General features: G+C 43.5%; 1 pseudogene across 1 annotated transcript; it reads left to right on the forward strand.

The window, feature by feature from the left end:
• The first annotated feature begins 15,850 nt into the window (after positions 1-15,850).
• On the forward strand, positions 15,851-17,299 carry LOC308509206 (programmed cell death protein 4-like; annotated as a pseudogene). The gene has a single exon. The product of its transcript is annotated as a programmed cell death protein 4-like (transcript).
• Positions 17,300-21,686: the final 4,387 nt, after the last annotated feature.

Genomic DNA, 21,686 nt, shown 5'->3' on the forward strand with positions numbered 1-21,686 from the left:
ATCTTACCACAATTTTTTTAAAAAAGAAAAGAAATTGCAGTAATAATAACATCTTTGAATCGTGCTTTACTGGCATTATTTTATTTAATTTTCACAATGACCACCTGAGACAGGTGCTTTTATTATCCTCTTTTTGTAAATGGAAAAGGGAGGCATAGAGAATACGCTGAAACTCACTCAAGGTCACACAGCTAAGAACTGTTGGTTTGTTTCTCAAAATTCCAGGCAGTCAGACTCTTAGCCCACACACTGTCTTTACTACCAAGCAAAGAGCTGTAAACCTATTGGCACCAACCAAAAAGAAGGAGGGTGGGGAGTGATGGAGGCAGGAGGTTGGTAATGAAGACAGTTGAGCAGGTGTTTGTACCAGCAAACGTAGGTTACGGGAAGCTGCAGGAGCAGAGAAGGTTATCAGCCACCAGCTTCCTGACAAGGAAAGTGCCAGGGCCAAAAGAAAAAGATAAAGGAGCACTACTTAAGAAAAGCAACCAAGTATACTGGTAGGTCAGAAGAGAGCCTTTTGCAGGCTCTGAGCTCTGGGAGGAATTTACCACATTCGTGTTTATGAGAAACACTGGAACATACAACACATGGTGTCTTCAATCGCAGTGGACCTTCTGCACACAGCCCTTTGTAATGGCAAACTTGATGCAAGCTGATGGCAAAATTCATGTCACAGTTCTATAAAATGATCTGTACGATGAGCCACAATAATAAAATGTAAAATGCAGGTGTGCTGCTTTCTCGTGATTTGACTCAAGAGGAGAGGCTTAGGGAAGCTAAAACCACTCACGTCTCCAAAACGACCAGCCCTGAATCCCAACCGTCTCTGGCGGGCTTTGGACAGGAGCTGTATAGGAAATGGCTCTGCACTGAGATAAATGGTCTTTTCTGCTGTTGACTCAAAATTTCTGCTGTTGCTGTGTGTTCTGGACACAGCATATCTACCAGCTAGTTCACGGGCTCCGTTGCACTGCCTGCTGTCCAGTGGACACTCCAGGTCAGACCAGGTGAGCAACAGATGGCACCGCAAAACAGGAGAACTAGCTTAAGCAACGTAGCTGAAGAACCGCTCCTGAAAAGCTTTGGGAAATCAGAAGACCGAGACAAACAGTGTAGACTAGACATGGGTAAATTCTCAATTTCCCCAAGATGGAAAATGGGGGCCAGCTCCAGTAAAATTCTAGAGGGACTCAATAAAGAAAGGGAGATTTTCAGCACAGCACAAAACTTAGTAAAAACAAGTTTTGTTCAAGCACGACATTTTTACGAAGTGTTGCTAGAGCACCAGCAGGACACTGCGGTCAGGATATAACCTGTTTACCCATGAGCCCCGGCTCTGCCACTCAGTGCAGAGCCAGCAGACTTTCTCCTCCTTTCTAAGCATCCGTTTCTGTGACTAGAACCTGGGAGTGTAATACCTACCTGACGGTTCTATTGTGAGCAGTACACAATAATAATAATTCATGCAAATTGTTTAGCACGGCGCCCAACGAAAGTGGTTGATAAATATTAGTTATTATGATTTTCTTCTGTCAAAATAAAACAGCAAGCACAGAATTAGGAGTTGAAGACTCAAAACCCTCAGAAAACGTTCTCGTTTTTGTTAAACTTTTTGTTTTGTCCCTATATATAGTCACTGGAGAGCAACTTTCTCTATTTCATGGTTTTCTAGGGTTCATTCTTTCAAACACAAATGTTAATTAAGGATTCAACCACTGATGGAGCACCAGAGTGACACTGTCGCTGCATGTTAGGAAGGTCTGAGGGTCCCTCCAGGGAGCTTTTCGTTTGACCTCCCTAATGTGTAGCTGACTTGTCCACAAGTGTTCTAATAAAACTATGATTTCACACAATACATGGCTCCCTGAGTCAAGCATGATTCAATTTAACATATGCAAGAGTGCATGTGCATAGTAAATGAAGAGATGATGGGTAACAGTGGGTATTTCTGGGTGGTGTAAGTACACGTGTTTTAGTTGCTTTGTTTAGTGAGAAATATTTTCTATTTTTTCCTACAATAAATATATATAAAATAGCAAAATATTTTAAAAAGTAGATTGCTCAGGAATGTCAAAATCTAAAATGTTTAATATTGGATGTGAACATGCTTGGAAGATGTCTGTTTACATTTTCTAGCCAGTTGGCTTTGGTAGGCAGAAATCATAGCCTCCAGCCTTAGGAAAAAGAATATCAGAATACCCATTTGTTCATTCCTCAAACACATTGCTCCCAGGATGTGCCACATGCTATGTGATGTATAGGAATAATATGATAAATCAGAGTAATTCTGGTGGCAGAGCCTTTTGGCTTTCATATAAAAGAACAGAAACCTAAATTTTCCTGAGTTAGATTCTGACTTATTGACAAAGTGATTCAGGTGACTGTCACATGCAGCCACAGTCTGAAGCACTGAATTTGACAGATGAGGAGGAGGAGGAGGGACGTGCAGGGGTGAAGGGAAGAGCCTGGGGTGGAGACTGCACAGTGATGGCAGAAGCAGTGCGGAGTGGTGCCCTAAGAAACTACTGTGTACCTGCTCACAGGTGTGCCCTGTGTGAGGACCTGGCCCTGTCAGTAAAGGAGCAATCTATGCCAGCCATCCGGAGATAGGTGGGGAACACTGCCTGTCACATAGCTTGGTAAAAACAAAATGCCAGGTACATGCATACAATTTCTCACAAACCTCAGCTCCAGTGGCTGCCAAACCTCAGGCTCCAATGGCACTTGGGAGAAGTCAGGCAGAAAAGAGCAAAGCAGAAACACACCAGAACCCCAGGGGCAGAGAAGGTCCCTGGGACAAGTCTTGGCCATTGGCAATAAAGGGAAAACATCAGGGAGGTTGGTAGATGGATTCTGAGAGGCCTGGGGCCACAAGAGCAGGCTGTGGGGGTCGGCGAGGTCTGCCGGCAGGTGGCAGTGCAGGCTGGGGCCTGGAATTAGGGGCTTGGACTAGGGACCCCAGACGGGCGAAAGGGAATAAACTAGGGCCATTATCTCATGTCGGGGCCACATCAGAGGCTGGGATGTGAAGACCAATGTGGAGAAGAGAAAAACACAGCCATAGTTCCTAACAGCACGATATAAAGAGGGGTGTGACCCCAGAAGCAAGTCAGCAGCCTACCTGCGGGCGGACTAAAGGTCAGCGGTTATGTGGATGTCCAGCCAGGCTCAGGCGGCAGCAGCCACAGCCCCTGTCAGTGCACCCCGCCCGCTGGTCACCACCAGGCACAGGAGAAATACACCCCAAGGAGAAGGAGCCATCAGAGGTCCCCGCTTGGGGCCTGAGGCTGGGAGAGCCCTGGCTGCCTCCTGCCCCATCGCAGGAAGAAAGGTCAGGTTCTCCTCCTGAGTATGGCGGGTCCACGAGCACTTTGTTTCTGTGCAGAACTGGGGTCACGAAAGCTGAAAGGGGTGACTCAGGAAAGTTGGGGAGATGGCTAACATGGGGTGAGAGAGCCTGCCCCGTAGGAGAGGGCTGCAGGGAACAACGACAGGCTCTGTGAAAGCGAGGCAGCAGGGGAGACCAAGAAGGGCTGTAGGTTGGCTTGTCTGTATTTTGGGGAAGAATCACGTGTTTGCTTAAGAAAATGAAAGGCGGGACAATTGTATTAAGAAGACTTCATGGCAAAATACATTGTCAATGTTAACAAATGGTTTTAAGCTAAAGACCTGGATACATAGTATGTGGTTTGATTAAAGTCATGTAAACTTTGGAAAAAGAGGTTTGTTCTGAGAGTAGACCAAGCACTTCCTGGTAAGAGCTGGCGTTTATTGGGAACTTTTGCGTCCTCGACAGTGTGTCTGTGTGTCCAGCACTGAGAGGTGTGCCTGGGAGGGTGTGTTGCTGCCACAGCTGTGACAACGCTCTCCTAAGAGCAGAAAAACCTAACAGAAGGGAGGACACTGTAAGGGTCACGAACCAAGCTGACAGCCAAAAGTCATGTCTCTGCCACTTACAACGTGGGTGACTTTGGACTAGTCACTGGATTTCTGTCCCTTATTTCCATCAATTGTAACATGGTGGAAACAATAAGGTCATAGTGAGGATGAACTGAGTTAATATTCATACAATGCTTCTGGCAGTGTTCCCTATTATGACAAGTCTAATTGAATAGCATCGTTTTTATACACCTCCCTGTAAATCAGTAGTCCTCAAACCCTGCTGCACATTGGAGTCTCCCAGGAAACCTTACGGTGTACGATTCCTGGGCCCCTCTGCACCAGCCCTGAGACACCATCGCAACTAATCTAGATGTAGCCTGGGCATCCAGTGGGGCGAAAGCTCCTAGGTGACTAATACGTAATCAAGTTTGAGAACCACTAATGTGAATCATCACTCCCTTGCTTTAAGTAATAATTTTGTTTAACTCATTTTATAATAAATGAACCAAACTATCCGCTAATGACAGCTAATCAAACTGCAGATGTAGAACCAGCTGGGAAGAAGAAGGTCTGGGGCCCAGAGTTGGGAGGTGATAGATAGGGTGGAGTCTACAAGGCTTGTTTTACGGGTCCTCCTATCGAAGGCTGACCACGCAAACCACGCAAATCGTTATGCAGACCAATAAACGATTCCAGAGTGATGGAAGGCGGGATCAGCTGAGCAGTGGCTTCGGCAGGGGCGCCCCAGGGGGCCGTGCTCCGTGGGCAGAGCAGTGTGTGAGCTCACGCAGAGCCTGCACTCCGAAGCCCTGGTTATTGGCGCGGGTCGCTCGATGGTGGTCACACGTCACTGCAGGTGCTGCTGGACTAGCATTGCCCACGTGCTTCTGGTTTAACACACACACACACACACACACACCCCACCCCAGGGCCACTGCGGAGGTGCCTCAAAAATAGTTACTGACGCTGCATTTTCCAGGAAATGCCAGACTGTCGTGGAATGGGAAATCAGTTATTATTTCAGGGTCTGAGTAGCAAATCTTTCTTTTGGCTGAAGGGAAATTAAAGCGTTTGTGTCACTCATTAGCACAGCAGAAGCCAATGGTTGCAGGGAGACGGCAAACGTGAAAGGGTTGGGGGCCACAGAGTTCCTGAGGTTGGTGACACAGCAGGCAGCCAGCCAGCGTTTTCTGCAGTGTTTTGGAAGGAAGCAACATTTTCTGAAGAAATGCAATGCACGCTGCTTAAAGGCCAAAGGTGGAACAATGAGCAGAGGCATAGAAGATCCCATGAATCGTGCCGGGGACTCTGAAGCGCGTGCGGTGGCACTGACGTGCGGTCAGAGGATGGGCGGTTCCTTAGCGAGGAGGTCGAGGCCGGCCACACCTGCCGAGTGACTTGTGCCTCGCGTGTGTGACTGAACGGCTCATCCCCAGCACAGAAGGTGTGTGCAGCCAGGCGCCCGCCCACGTGAGGGCCAGCAGAGTAGCAGGCACGACCCATGCAGACTGCCAAGGTGTCAGGCCTGCTCCGCCATGTGCCCGCTGGGGAAACTGTCTTCCTCTGTAAGACAGAGACCTTCAAAGTACCTTCTCTCAGAAAGACCCCCCTTGTCCCAGTAGACCCCCTGGAAGCATGCCTTCACACAGCCCTAGCAATGCTTCTTCCATAAGGAAATCTCATCCGGCCTCCACTCGGCATCGCCCTTCTGACTTTGTGTAGACCTCTGAAGCAGGAGCACCCTGCCTCGGAACTAGTCCCAATCCTGTAATTCAGGAGGGGAGCAAAGAGCAGCAGTGCTGCCTTCAGAAGAGCCTTTCTACCAGAACCACAGTGGTGCTACAGCAGCCAGTCCTAGAGTGTCGGGGTGACACTGGCAGTTTAAGGCACGTTCTGCCTGTTATCTTCACATCAGGAAATAGGCTGTAAATAACCTCTCTTGGATTTCCAGAACCCCAAAGAGCACATGAGAGCCATCCTTTCGTCCTCAGCACTCTCTGGTGTCAGCACATGTTTGGCTGTGGTTTTTGTGGTCAGCTTTTTTACAGTCTGGAGAAGAGGCATGAAATTACAGAAGCCAGTGCTTCTGACAGTTTTCTGGGGTTGGCCATGCTCGGGGCAGAGGCAGCTTTGTCAATTCTGGGTCCACCATAAAAGCTAACTTGGGGCCTCAGTCCTAGGGGCCCGTATTTCCATGTCACACAGAAGCGGAAGCCCCGATTCAACTGGGTCTGCAGCTTGGGGTGGAGGGTCCACAGAACTTCCTGGTGACATTGTGCCCCCAAAGCGCTCAGTTCACTGGCTGCAAGCCTTGTCTCAGGTGGGCGAGTGGGAAGACACTGCTGACACCGTCCCTTAGAAATGGCTGAGGGTCATCATGCTTGGAAGATGGCTCGCACAGCTCCTCTGGCCACACCTGCCTGGAGAGGTGGCAAAGGAATGCATGGCAGCACCATGGATTCTGGTGTCATAAGCAGGTGGCACTCTCCCACACGGGTTAAGTTTTCATCCTTTTTAATGTATATGAGTGTCACAGGAAGCTGAGTCCACACAGATCTCAGAATTTCTAGGGACCTTTCCAGAAGAGCCTTTGGCCTGGAGGCCCAGCACTGCAGACTGCACCTTCTGCAGATTGGAACCCCCATTGCTCTTCTCCTTCCAGCTACATTTGCAGGGTAGATTTGTGTTAAAAGTCACTTGGAAAATGGAAATTATACTAATAGAACAGCTAAAAAATTTACTTTATTTTGTAAACCACCCGTGGCTTTTCAAGTCTGAGCTGTGAATGACGCCTTGGTGGCTTTCAGGGGGCCATGTCACACAGTCCACTGAGTTACCCCAAAGTGGACAGAATGTTTGTGGACTCCGGTGTATTGGAGGCTGTGTTGGCCTGATTGCCTAACCCACCTCATTAACTTTCATTCTCTGCATACAGAACTTCCCTGTAGGTCACGGCCACTGTCAGTTTCCTTGCCTGGGGTAGTCGTGAATCCAAGAGGAAGACGCAACACATTCATTTTTATGTTATGCTCCCAGCCTCGCTCCTGACTCCCAAACAAACCATCAGCGTCCTAAATTACAAGCTCCCGTTCTTTAGAGGACATCAGTTTGTGTGTGTGTGTGGACCAAAATACAGTGGAAAATATTTGCACGAGAACATGCTTTTTATCCCAATTTTATATTTCACTTTACAAAGCAGCTAAGTATTCCATGTGCAACATTGTATGGAGTTATTAGCTTCCAGGCAGTATGATATATGCATGTTTAATTCAAATATATGTACATCGGCTTACGTTTTAAAATACGTCTTTATTCTCCCAGGGTATTTTGGAACACAGTGATTAAGCATTGCTCATCTTCAGCATTCACTGAAATTTCTAGCTTCCGCATGACTCCCCCAGTACCTTCCGTGGTACTTGAGTTGCTTGCTTTCAGTCTTTGAATTGCTTTCATATACACTGTTCTTTTTGTCTTCACAGCTGCTGTGTAAGGGGACAATCAGGTGCTCTCTACCTTTACTGCGTAGCCATTCGGGTACAAAGTCCCATCACCTGGGCTCAAATCTTGGCTGTCGTTTATTGGCTGTGAAATTTGAGCAGGTTGTTTCATCGCTCTGTCCCTCACTCTCTCCAGATCACAAAACAGAAATGAACAGTATCTACCTCATAGGATATTGAGTTATTTCAGGTGAAGTCTCTGTTCAGGGCCTGACCCAGGATGAACACTCCACAAACGTTAGCTTCTGCTATTTAAAATTGTGGAAACTGAGATCCAGAGAGTGATTTACTAGCAATGGTGTTAATCAGGAAAGCCTTCTCTCCAAATTTCATCCCTCATCCTTTGAGTCCCCAAAGTATAAATGCTGGTTTCCTTCTGTATGGCTATACTTATTTTTAAAGTTAACTTTGTACTCACAATATACAAAGTTAATATTGGATTTTTAAAACAGTTCTTTTCCCCGTTGTGGCTGCGGTATAATTTTATCGAAATTTTAATGTACTACTTTTAAAACATTCTATATCTTATTGCTTTATATATAAAAGTTAGCACTTACTGCTCACAAGTGGGAATGAGGAGCAAAGCGAAGCCTTTACTTTGAATTGTATACGTCTATTCAAAGTTTGAATTTTTTATTATAAACATTAGGAAGCCAATTAAATTAAATATAAAATATTAATTCTACCAAGCAAATAGTGTCAAAAGACGCAGGCTGTTATCTGCCTCTCCCCACCTAAAACAACCTTCCACGAGGAAATGGGGTTGGGTGGGTGTGGCCAGCCCCGCCAGCCATGCCAGAGAGTCTCCCCGTGCTTTTGCTCTCACCAATGCATCTGTCTGTGATGGTTCTGGGGTCAGGCCAGTGATCCCCAAGATGAACACAAATCATCAGTAGAAAACTTCAAGTTTTTTGATGTTCATATTGAACAGTCAAGGCAGGACTGGGTTTAGACCCTTAAAACACCTTTCTGTGTGAGCACACATGCGCACGCCACGCTCATTCATCAAATTGCCAGGCTTCTGAACTCCTTTTTAATGAAAGGGAGCAGCCAGGAAGACACGGGGAAATGAAGTGACCCTAATTTCAGTTCAAGGAAAGTTTATTCCCGCTATTCTGGTTATTTTGTTAGGTTGGTGCAAAAGTTATTGCGATTTTTGTAATTCTTTTTAACCTTTTAAACCACAATTAGTTTTGCACCAACCTAATCCCAGTTTTGTAGGTGTTCTCGGTGTCTGGTGTCCAATCCTCGGCCCTGGAGAGACCTCCAACCACTAAGGAGGGCCATGGCCCCTCTGTGGCTGACAACCTCGGGGCCCTGGGCTTCTCCATTTCCTCTCTCCACTTGCCCTTCTTCTCCCATTTCCAGGTTCCCACCTAAGACTGGTCTTTTGTAGTGACGCCAATTGGCTGCTTGTTGTCCTGGGCTTTAGAATTACCTGGGCTGGTTCTGCTCATCACTGTTGGGTTCTCGGAGTGGGAAAGCACAGATCACGCCCTGTAACTTCCACAGGAGCTGCTCTCCGCATGTTCCCTGCCTCCCAGGGGAGAGCTCTTTCAGGCTCCACTGCTGTCCAAACCTGTTTGTGGTTGAAATTGCATCTGAAGACATAGATTTCTAATTTGGGAAGGTTGTTCTGAGTAACTGTCAGGAGCATGAGGAGAATAAAGATTGCAGAGAAACAGAGTTTTCAAACACTTCCGGCCTTCGTTGCATTTCGAAGCAGCCTCGGTGAACCCACTTCTATTTGCTTTCAGGGCTCCTGAAAGAATGAAGACTTCAGAGTTTAATTGAATACAGTGTAAAACTTCAGAACCTGGCCAGGTTGTCACCTTGGGGTCGGAGGCAGAGTTTGGAGACTTTAGTCCCGAGACTTGTTCCACCCGTGTCTGCACCTTGATTCTGCACACGTCCATCTGCACACAGACGCTTCCTTCCTTCCTGATTGGATTTCAGAGAGCGCCTGTGGCAATGTCTTAGGCACAAACAGTTCCTACTTCCTTTTATAGTCCACCTGGATTTATTTTTTCCTCCTAATTTAAGAGAATTGGGAGAGTGTTCTTTGGGCTATGATGAACACTCAGAGACTGGTACTGAGCATGTTTAATTATTCATGTATTTAATTTTTTGCTGCTGATGGAAGTTTGTTTGTTTTTCTTTTTCTTTTATTTTTAACCCATCTCCCCCTCCCCTTTGGCAACCATGAGCTAGCTCTCTGTATCTATGGGATCTGTTCCTGTTTTGCTTGTTTATTTTTTTGTTTTAGATTCCACACATAAGTGAAATCACACAGTATTTGTCTTTGTGTGATTTATTTCACTTAGCCTCATACCTTCTAGGTCCATCCATGTTGTCACAAATGCAAGATTTAATTCCTTTTTATTGCTGAGTTATGTTCCATTGTGTATATACAGTGGTACCTCGGTTTTCTAATGTAATCCATCCTGGAAGACCGTTCAAGTTCTGAAACATTCGAAAACCGAGGTATGGTTTCCCCATAAAAAGTAACGCAAAATGGATTAATCCGTTCCAGACCTTTAAAATCGACCCCTAAAACTGCAAATTTAGCATGACTTTTACAATCTACTGATACCATAGATCCATAAAATTTATGGCGTTCGTAAACCGAAATGTTCGTCAATGGAGACATTCAAAAACCAAGGTACCCCTGTACATGAACCACATCTTTGTTATCCAAATGTCTGTCGATGGACACTCAGGTTGTTTCCATGTCTTGGCTATTGTAAATAATGCTGCATGAACATAGGGGTACAGATGTCTTTTCAAATTAGCATTTTTGTTTTCTTAGGATAAATATGCAGAAGTGATATTTCTGGGTTGTATTAGAGCTTTATTTTTAATTTTTTGAGGAATCTCCATACATTAAACTTTAAGTTTCTTTAGCATAAAATTCCCATAGTCTTGTTTCCACACTAAAGCGGAGCGACCCATCAGAACCAGCCAGTCTCATTGGCACTAAACACTACTAACAAACCACGCACACAGCCCATACGTGGCCTGCTGAGTAAGACATGTCTTTTTCTTTGGCATGGAACCAGAGGCAGCAGCTAGGATCACTGGAATACTGGGGACTATTTCCCCTTGTGCCACTTTATCTTCCAGAAATTCTCTCCTCTAATGACCTTCCAACTTCAGGCCCTTCTTGTCCTCATGCAGCTTCCAGTAGGGTAGCTGGACTTCGGTACAAGGGCACACAGCTCCACCAGGGCACAGATGTGAGCTTCAGGGTCTCTCCAGGCCCAGCCTCAGAAGTTACATAGTCTCACTTCCTCCACATTCTGTTTCTCAAATTAAGTCACTGTGGGAACCGAGACGCAGGACACCATCCTTTCATAGGAGGAATGTCAAAGTCACATTGCAAAAAAAAATGGCACGTGGCATGGGAGAATAGTTATGGCCACCCCTGGAAATGCACTGCAAGTGCTTCTCAGGGCTGCTGCTCTTGTTCCACGCACTTCCCAAGCTCCCTCCTTTTGACTCCTAAGCAGTCCTTTCTCACATCCCAGGGGCTTAGATGTGTTTCCAGGATCTCCCACCTTGAGGTGGACCTTATCCTGTTGGAGGAGACCCCTAATGGATGCTATCTTTATCCCACTGCCACCATGACCCGTTCCTCTGCATTCTCCACTCGACTTCACAGTGCTCTCACCTCACAGCCAGCTCTGCTGCTCTTGGACGATTATTTCCCCTTCAAACATCAAGTTTACAAAATGTTTTTCTTAATTATGCTGCAAGTGACCTCAGTATGAGGCTATGGGCTGTCTTCAAAATGAGAGAGCACGAGGAGGAAGATTCACATTTAGGCATCTGCCATGAATCCTATTTTATCTTACCCTCAGTTACAAATCTGAGATATAAGCATTGCAATTCTATATATCTTTTAAAACATTGCACGTTTGATATGGAAGTGCTATCTTAAACATTTTTATATATTAAAAATATATTTAAAAGCTATTACATTTAAGAACTACGCAAAATTATGTGCAGCATTCCCAGAATATAGTTGGTTTACATGCCCCTAGGGATAGTTTTTTTAATTAGAGAAAAATAGAAGAGATACATTATGACTGAATGTTGTCTAGGTTTTTGTTCATTGTACGTATCGACATTTTATTTCATTGCACTGAACAGCACAAAATGCCTTGCCAGTCTTTGTCAGTCACTAGGACCATCATGCCAGGGAACAGAAATCTGTGAGATTCCTGAGAAGGCTGTCATTTGCCGGGATAGCCTACCTGTAAAAAAGTACAGTCTTACAAGCATTTTAGGATTCAAGTAAACTTTGAAAAAACTTCAATTATGCCTTTCTAATGTTAAAATTGAGAAACATATAATACCTACTATCTATCATTAAACACTATATAAATTTAAAATTTTCAAATCCTTTTAACTCATAAAACTGTATTAGTTACCTTAATCCAAGACTTAAAAAATTTTCTAAGGTGAATTATTGTTCTTATTCCAAAGATGAAAATACAGTGGACACAGAAATTAAGAGGTCCTAAGTCAGGGGAGAAAGGATTTTTTCCCCCCTATTAAAGTCCTCCAGGTAGTGACTGAACATCTATCTACTCAGTGGATTAATAATGACCTGTTTTGGTGAAAAACTGAAGCGCTTTGCTCTACATTCAGGAACACGACAGGGCTGTCCCCTATCACCTCTGCTTTTCAGCATAGTGTTGGAAGTCCTCGCCAGAACAATCAGGCAAGAGAAAGAAATAAAAGGCATCCAAATTGGGAATGAAGAAGTTAAATTGTCACTTTTTGCAGATGACATGATGTTATATATAGAAAACCCTAAAGACTCCACCAAAAAGCTATTAGAAACAGTAAATGAATAAAGTTGCAGGCTACAAAATCAACGCACAAAAGTCCATTGCATTCCAATATACTAACAATGAAATCTCAGAAAAAGAAATAAAAAATAATTATTATTTTGCAATTGCAACAAAAAGAATAAAATACCTAGGAATAAACTTAACCAAGCATGTGAAGGACCTATATGCTGAAAACTGTCAGACATTTTTGAAAGAAATTGAAGACACAAAGAAATGGAAAGATATTCCATGCTCATGGATTGGAAGAATCAACATAGTTAAAATGGCCACATTACCCAAAGCAATAAACAGATTTAATGCAATCCCCATCAAAATCCCAATGGCATTTTTTAAAGAAATAGAACAAAAAATCATCAGATTTGTTTGGAACCACAAAATACCCCGAATAGCCAAAGCAGTCTTAGGAAAAAAGAACAATGCTGGAGGTATCACGCTCCCTGACTTTAGCTTGTACTACAGGGCTACAATAATCGAAACAGCATGGTATTGGCAGAAAAACAGACACATAGACCAATGGAATAAATTGAGAACCCAGAAATAAACCCACATAAATCTGGACAGATAATTTTTGACAAAGAAGCAAAAAACATACAATGGAGAAAAGACAATCTCTTCAATAAATGCTGCTGGCAGAATTGGAAAGTCACGTGCAAAAGAATGAAACTGGACTGCTATCTGTCACCATGTCCCAACATTAATTCAAAATGGATCAAAGACTTAAGCATAAGACCTGACACAATAAACTGCATAGAAGAAAACATAGGTACTAAACTTATGGACCTTGGGTTCAAAGAGCATTTTATGAATTTGACTCCAAAGGCAATGGAAGTAAAAGCTAAAATAAATGAATGGGACTATATGAAACTTAAAAACTTCTGCACAGCAAAAGAAACCATCAACAAAATAAAGAGGCAACCAACTGAATGGGAGAAGATTTTTACAACAGTGCCTCCGATAAGGGGTTAATATCCAAAATATACGAGGAATTCATATAACTCAACAACAAAAAAACCAACAATCCAATTGAAAAATGGCAGAGGATCTGAAGAGACATTTCTCCAAAGAGGACATACAAATGGCAAATAGACATATGAAAAAATGCTCAACATCATTAATCATCAGGGAAATGCAAATAAAAACAATGAGATATCACCTCACCCCAGTTAGAATGGCTATCATCAACAAGACAAATAGTAACAAGTGTTGGAGAGGCTGTGGAGAAAAAGGAACCCTCATACACTGTTGGTGGGAAAGCAGACTGGTGCAGCCGCTATGGAAGGCAGTGTGGAGGTTCCTCAAAGAATTACGAAAATAATTACCATATGACCCAGCAATCCCTCTCCTGGGTATCTACGCAAAAAATCTGAAAACATTTATCCATAAAGACACATGTGCTCCAATGCTCATTGCAGCTTTATTTACGGTGGTCAAGACATGGAAACAACCAAAGTGTCCTTTGATAGATGAATGGATAAAGAAGTTATAGTATACATATACAATGGAATACTATTCTGCCATAAGAAAAGATGAAATAGGACCATTTGTGACAACATGGATGGATCTTGAGATTATAATGCTAAGTGAAATAAGTCAGACAGAAAAAGTAAACAACCATATGATTTCACTGATATGTGGTATATAAACCAAAAACAAAAGAACAAGACAAGCAAATGAGAAACAAAAACTCATAAACACAGACAATAGTTTAGTGGTTACCAGAGGGTAAAGGGGATAGGCGGTGGGAGATGAAGATAAAGGGGATCAAATATATGGTGATGGAAGGAGAACTGACTCTGGGTGGTGAACACACAATGGGATTTATAGATGATGTAATACAGAATTGTACACCTGAAATTTATGCAACTTTACTAACAAATGTCACCTCAATAAACTTTCATTTAAAAAATAAATAAATAATGATCTGGTTTGTTTTTTTGTTTGTTTTTTCTTTTTTTTTTCCTTATCTAGGTATAGGTAGCCATGGAAGCAAAACAGAATTTGGTTAGCCTGTCTGGACGTTGGGTATTTATTACTTAGTCAGGTAGATGCAGCATCCTGAATTGTCAGCAGTGGTTTATTGTGCTTCATTAGGATGAAATCCTTCATTATTCAAACTGTGGTCTGTAAATCAGCAGCCTTGACATCTCCTGAGAGTTTATTGAAAATACAAAACCTCAAGTCCCAGCATCAGAATCTGCATTTTTAACAAGATCCACAGGGCACTGCTACGCACATTCAAACCTGCAGGTCGCTGGTGTAATCTCTTCTTGGAAGAGCGGACTGCATGGTTAACTCCATAAAAACTGTGTCTGTTGAAGCATGAGTACATTTAATCACAACTTATGAAACAGTCAGAATTCTTTTGCAAACTGAAAGTCTACAAATTATCGTTTAAATGGAAGACATGGTTGGTGGCAATATACAGATGAAAAAGACAGCCTTTGCCTCTAAGGAACACTACAAACCAGAACAAGAGAGAAAAACACATGGGTTATGACCCCACTAATAGGCAGTTAGGGATGATGTCTGCACGAGAGCTAGGACCACCAAGGGAGGGCCGCTCAGAGGTCAAGGACTGCTACATACAGGAGTTAGTACTGGTTTCTCAAAGATACATCAAATTTTAAAACAAAAGGAATGACGGTGAGCAGAACCTTAACAGGCAGGAAAATGTGAGGCATTTCTCTAAAACCCAGGGAACATTCAGGGACCCTACACACAAAGCTAGGAAGGTAGGATAAGACCAGATATAGGTTCCCCACCAATGTGTGCCCTCTTTCCATGGTAACAAGCAATATTCCCATGGGTAGCATATTTAAGTAGTCGTGGTTAAGGGGATAGATTTTAAAACTAGAGCCGTGTCGAGTCAAACCTTAGTCTTGGCTATTAAAGATGGGTTCTTGGTTGCATAATCACTTAAGTACCCTGAGCCTCTCTGAGCATTGCTTATACCTATTCAGTTGTTGCAAAAGTAACTGCGGTTGAAAAGATTAAAAATAATTGCAAAATCTGCAATTACTTTTGCACCAACCTAATATTATTTCATGCATGTAAATGTCTGTCACAAGGCCTGGCATAGAAGGACTCCATAACAGTCTTTTCTCCTGGTGGGTTTTGGCATCTTGTCAATGTGTCACCTACCAGGAGAGCAGTACAAATTTCAGATGTGCCTCGACCTGCAGTGTCTTTGTTCTGCAGTTACAGAAATGCCAGGTATAAACGGAAAAGAAGGAAAGCATCTCTCTGTCTCACCAACAAGAGATACTGTAACAATTTCCTAACCCAGAGTAATGTGAAGTGTCTCACATCCTCGATACCTGTATGGAGTCATTTGATGGTTGACGTCCTGACTATGGTAAAGCATGAATCCCCAAAGACATTTTTTTCCTTAACTGTAAAATGCAAATGAAGCCTACTTCTCAAAGCTGAGGGAAAACTAAAATTATAGGCCAGAGACTCTCAGAGGTGGCACAGAGGCTGAGGACTGGGGTCAGGCCGTTGTCCAGGGACATGGATGAACGGCGGCGGCAGCAACGGTCCAAGGGAAACACACACCCAAGGAAGACTTCCATTTGGTAATTTCATCAGTGCAAGTGAAATGAAGAAACGATGGATGTAGAAAGTGGCAGATACTGAATGTACACCCCACAGAGCCTGATAACCTAAGCAACTCTCTCTTTTCTGGCGATGGAGCAAATGCTGTGACTGAGGGTATAAAGAATGAGATAAATGGAAACTGGATCTCAGCACCCTCCATTAATGAAGTTTGAACCGATGCCAAGGCAAAACGGTGACTCCAGAAAAACTCATCCCGGGACTCTGGCAGGGACGATTCAGTCAGTGATAATGGAAGCGAAGCACTTAGAAGTGGAATAACTGTACCAACCAGTCCAAAGCGAAGGTTGCTAGATGGGCAGTCCAGACGTGGGAAAGGAGGGGGACTACCGAAGAAAGGTGGTGTGGGAGGCAAAGGCGTCTGGGGCACACCTGCGCAGGTGTGTGATGTGGGCGAGGTGGGTGTGAAAGATCCTAAGTACAATGATGACCAGGAGAACTGTGCTTATGAAACTGTAGTTTTGCCGTGAGAAAAATTAAAACGAGAGCCACCAATAGAACCGCCTTTGGACGAAACGGCATTGGAGAAGACTGTAACTCCAATCATACAGGAATATTTTGAGCATGGAGATACTAACGAAGTTGTAGAAATGCTAAGAGATTCAAACCTTGGTGAAATGAAAAGTAGAGTACCAGTGTTGACAGTGTCCTTAGCATTGGAGGGAAAGGCTAGTCGCAGAGAAATGATATCTAAGCTGCTTTCTGACTTTTGTGAGACAGTAATGAGCACAAATGACGTAGAGAAATCATTTGAGAAATTGTTGAAAGATCTACGTGAATTAGCATTGGATACTCCTGGAGCACCAGAGTTGGTGGGCCAGTTTATTGCTAGAGCTGTTGGAGACAATTTTATGTAAGACCTGTATTGATAGTCACAAAGGAACTGTAGATTGTATACAGGCTAGAGCCGCTCTGCGCGAGGTACTGTGCTCCTGCGTGTGTCTAAAGGTGGGAAGGGGAAAGACAGCAAGTGTGTGGGGCTCCAGAGGGGGGCAGCAATCTGTTAATCACCTTCTTAAAGAGAATGACATGCTGCTGAGAGTATTTACTCTCTGGAGACATATCTGAAGCTGAACATTGCCTTAAGAATTGGAAGTACCTCATTTTCACCATGAGCTAGTATATGAAGCCATTGTAATGGTTTTGGAGTCAACCGGAGAAAATACATTTAAGATAATTTTGGATTTATTAAAATCCCTTTGGAAATCTTCTACCATTACTCTAAACCAAATGAAAAGAGGTTATTGAGAGAATTTTTATAGTAAAATTTTGGACATTAATCTGGATGTCCCACATTCATACTCTGTGCTTGAACGGTTTGTAGAAGAATGTTTTCAGGCTGGAACAATGTCCAAACACCTCAGAGATCTTTGTCCTTCAAGGGGCAGAAAACGTTTTGTAAGTGAAGGAGACGGAGGTCCTCTTAAACCAGAGAGCTACTGAATTTAAGAACTCTTGCAGTCTTAGATGTTATAAAAAATACATTTATCTGAAATGTAAGAGTTGTTAGCACAGATGTTTTATTTTGTTTGTGTGTTTTTTTTAAAGCACTTGCTTTTGGGTACAAGGTATTTCCAAAATTTGATAGACTTACATTTAAGGGGAATTTTTAAAGGAAGCGTTTTTGTTTTCTTTCTTTCTTTCTTTCTTTTTTTTTTTTTTTTTTTTTTTTTTTTTGAGGGTATAAAGGAGGGATAGAAAACAGAAAAGTAACCACTTCTTAAGTGGAATATTCTCATAAGCTACATTTTGTAAGTGCCGTGTTTATGACCTAATCATTCCAAGTTTTGCATTGATGTTTGACTGCCACTCTTTCCTTTCAAGGACAGTGTTTTTGTAGAAAAATCACTGGTTGATACAAAGCTTTATTTAGGGGCTAAAGTTAAGCTGCTAAAACCCCATGTTTGCTGCTGCTGTTGAAATACTGTGCTTTGGGAGTTAAAAAAAAAAAAAAGCTATTTCTTTGTCTTAAAGAATTTTAAGAAAATGAGTCAGTCATGAGACTTATTCATCTTTCCAGGGAACATACTGATTGGTCTTAAAGACTAGACAGTTAAGTAAATGGTGGTGGAACATCTGTTCTTCTATAAAACTGGAAAAATGAACCTGGTTCTAGAAGAATGTATAACAAAATAAAACGTGTGAAGCAGTGTTGATTCTTTAAAGAAAAAGAAAAAAAGAAAAAGAAAATTACATACACATATTTTTATATCATTAAAAACACGGCTTAGCACATAAATATTCAATAAAGGGCACCTATGATGATGATTACTATTGTATAAATAAACGGCGTTAAGTAGCATTTATCCCAATTCTACTTGTGAATGCCTTTTCAAGCCGTATAACAAAGCAGAAGGGAGCAATCAATGTTTAAACGTTTTTCTCTCTCTGAGCTCTGCAACTCCTCTAGTTGGGTGACCTTGGGAAGTCTCTTAAAATGCTTTTCTGCCTCGTCACTGAAGCCATCCTTGGCAAGGTCGTGGCCCACCTCCACCTCAGCAAACCCAGTGGTCAAGTCTCGGTCCTCATGCCTCTCAGCCTGTCGGCCGCATTTACAAAGCTGGCCACTCTGTCCCTGGCACTCTAGCTTCAATGACGTCACTCCTTCCCTGGGTGCTCCCCCCACCACACTCCTGGGAGGGTCACTGCTTTCCTGGCTGCTGCACGTGGAAGTGCCCCAGGAACGGGCACGCTGCCCTCCTCTCGCTGCCCCCCCCTCGTGTCTGCAGTAATTCCCTGCTGACTGCTTTTAGAGTCGTGGCCTTCGATGATTCTACACAGGCCATTATCAGGCATCCATCTCCAGCGCTGCTCTAGATGCATCTCACTCACTGCATCCAGCTCACCAGCCTGTTTCCAAGGCTGCTGGACCAAATGACCACTCACTTGCAGGCTGAACACCGCAGAATTTGCCTCCCGGGTATGGCGGCCAGAAGTCTGACATCAGGGTGCTGGCCGGCCACACGCCCTCTGAAGGCCTGGGGGACGTCCTTCCAGGTCTCCTCCAGCATCTGCTGACTGCAGGTGTCCCTGGGCTTGGGGCTCTGCTCCCCCCCTCACAGGGCCTCCCCTCTTCACGCCTGTGTCTGTGGCTTCTGTCCCACTTGTCATTGGATTTCGGGCATGCCCGGAGAATCCAGAATGATCTCACCTAGAGATACTAACTAAACACGTCTGCAAAGACCCCTTCCCAAATAAGGTCATATTCACAGGTTCCAGGGGCTAGCATGGAGACATAGCTTTTTTAGGGGCCACCATTCAATCCCCACAACTCCTCTGTGGCCTCTACTTTCAAATATATCCCGAATCACCATGCTCACCGCTTCCAGTCCAGCTCACACTACCATCAGATCCTGTACTGACTCCACACAGCTGCATAATGGTCCCCTGCTTCTGCTTCTCCACGGTCCATTGTCACACAGCGACCAAGGTGGTCTCTTAAGATGCAGGTAGGACCACATCTGCTCCCACCTCGGATTTCTCCCATCTTTTCCCATCGCACTTACAACAAATTTGAGGCCTGCCCACCCCTCACATTCACCTCCTTCCCCAAGTCTCGGGCTCGCTCTGCTGCAGTCACAGCATTTTCTCGCTCTTCCTACCCCACCAAGTGTGTCTCCGGACCTAGAAACATCCTCCCTCCCTCCAGATCTCCACCAGGCTCTCCCCTCCCTTCCTGGTTGCTCTCAAGTAGCATGTCTTCATTGGTTTACATTACATCCCCAGGAATTGCAACTGGAAGTTTGTGCCTTTGGATCACCTTCCCCCATTTTGCCCCCACTCTATCTTTCCTCCACCACCACCTCTGGCAGCCATCTATGAGTTTGGTGGGGTTTTGTGTTTTTGTTTTAGATTCCACATAAAAGTGAGATCATATACTACTTGTCTTTGTCTGTCTGACATCTCAGCTTCAAAGCCCATCCTTGTTGTCACGATGGCAGGTTTCCCCCTCTTTTATGATGAATAATATTCCCTTGCATATTTATCCATTCATCTGTCAGTGGACACTTAGGTTGTCACCATGTCTTGGCTACTGTGAATGATATTACAGAGAACTCGGGGGTGACGATATCTTTTCTAGACAGTGATTTTATTTTCTTAATATAAATAGCCAGTAGAATTGCTGGATTATATGGTGGTTCTATTTTTAATGTTTCAAGGAACCTCCACACTGTTTTCCATAGTGGCTGCACCAATTTACATTCCCAACAGCAGTGCGCGAGGGTTCGCTTTTCTCCACATCTTGCCAACACAAGTTATTTCTTGTCTTTTTGATAATAGCCATTCTGACTGCTGTGAGGTGGTATCTCACTGTGGTTTTGATTTGCATTTTCCTCTTGATTAGGGATGTTGAGCATTTTTTCATGTACCTGTTGACCGTGTGTGTCTTTAGAAAAATATTCAGATCTGCCCATTTTTAAATCAGATTTTTTTTTTTGCTAGAGTTGTGGGAGTTCATATATTTTGAACATTAACTCTCTATCAAGTGTGATTTGCAAGTATTTCTCATCTTCCATTGGTTGCCTTTTCATTTTTTCAGCAGCTTCCTTTGCTGTACAGAGCTTTCTGGTTTGGTGTGGCCCCACTTGTTTACATTGGCATTCATTTCCTTTAGTTTTGGTGTCAAATCCATGAACTCATTGCCAAGACCAATGTTGAGGGTTGCATGTCTTAAAGAGACGCTCTTGGACTTCTCTTTCTACAGCCTCACCTGGCACTCTCCATCACCTTAGCCTACCCTGTTTGTGTACATAGCACAACCACCACCTGGCATTGTATGTGCTCTTTCCCACCCAGGTATGTTCACTCCCTGATGGATGGGGCTTCATCTTACAGACCTGTATAAATGAATGTAAGAATAGTTCCCTTAAAAGGCCAAAGAGGCGAGAGATTGTTGGGTGATGATAGAGGTATATTAATCTAGGACATACTTTTCCTTATATGTCTGTTAGTTAAATCTTAACTTGAAAGACAGATAAATAGGGGATTTCCTCCCTCATTTTCCCTTCTCCTTTTGTTGTAAATAAGACAATATATCTTAGACAGTTGATGGTGATCTGAACAGTGAAAGCAAAATGAAAACAAGGTAATTAACTAATTCAAAATATAGGTATAGCTGTCACTTCAACTATCTGAATACTCAGAAATGTCTTAGGGAGGTTTAAAATATTTCAGTAGTGGCTCGGGTTGCCTTATATGTCCTACCTCGGAAAAGAGAACACACATTAACATGCATTTCCCCCCACCCTCCCTTTTTGTGTTTTTTACCAGTTTCCTTTCACCCAGGGCTCAGGCATCATGAAACAGGCTTCTCCTGATTTGGAAAAATAACTTTATCTTTCTATTCCTACTGAAAATGGTGGCCGGGGGTTATGCATATAATCAGTCACTTAGGAACTGAGTCAACGCTTGGTTGCAGGCAACTAAGTGTTTAATCTGGACACAAAACCTGACATTTATCAAAATTTTATTTTTCATTTTTCCTGCTCCCAACAATCAGTCAGTAGCAGAGCTACTGGTTTTCTTATTGGAGATGAACTGAAATTCTCTGTCCTTGCAGCAGTATTTTGATGGCAGGTCCATGCTAGACAGAGAAAAGGGGTTCCTGAGCCCCGAGGAGGCTGGTACATCTGAGATGTGCACCTCCCCGCCCACCCAGAGGCACAGTCTCAGGAGGAGTACAGCCAGCTGAATTCAGTTCCGTCTGGAGGACACTTTTCATGGTGATAAACATTAAACAATTTTTATAAGTTTTTGCAGAATTCCCAAAAATGGGATCCAAATTCTGAAGATACTGTGCATCTGTAAAGGGCTTCAGAATACCCAGACC

This window comes from Rhinolophus hipposideros, assembly GCF_964194185.1.
Source record: "Rhinolophus hipposideros genome assembly, chromosome: 16".
Classification (NCBI taxonomy): domain Eukaryota; kingdom Metazoa; phylum Chordata; class Mammalia; order Chiroptera; family Rhinolophidae; genus Rhinolophus; species Rhinolophus hipposideros.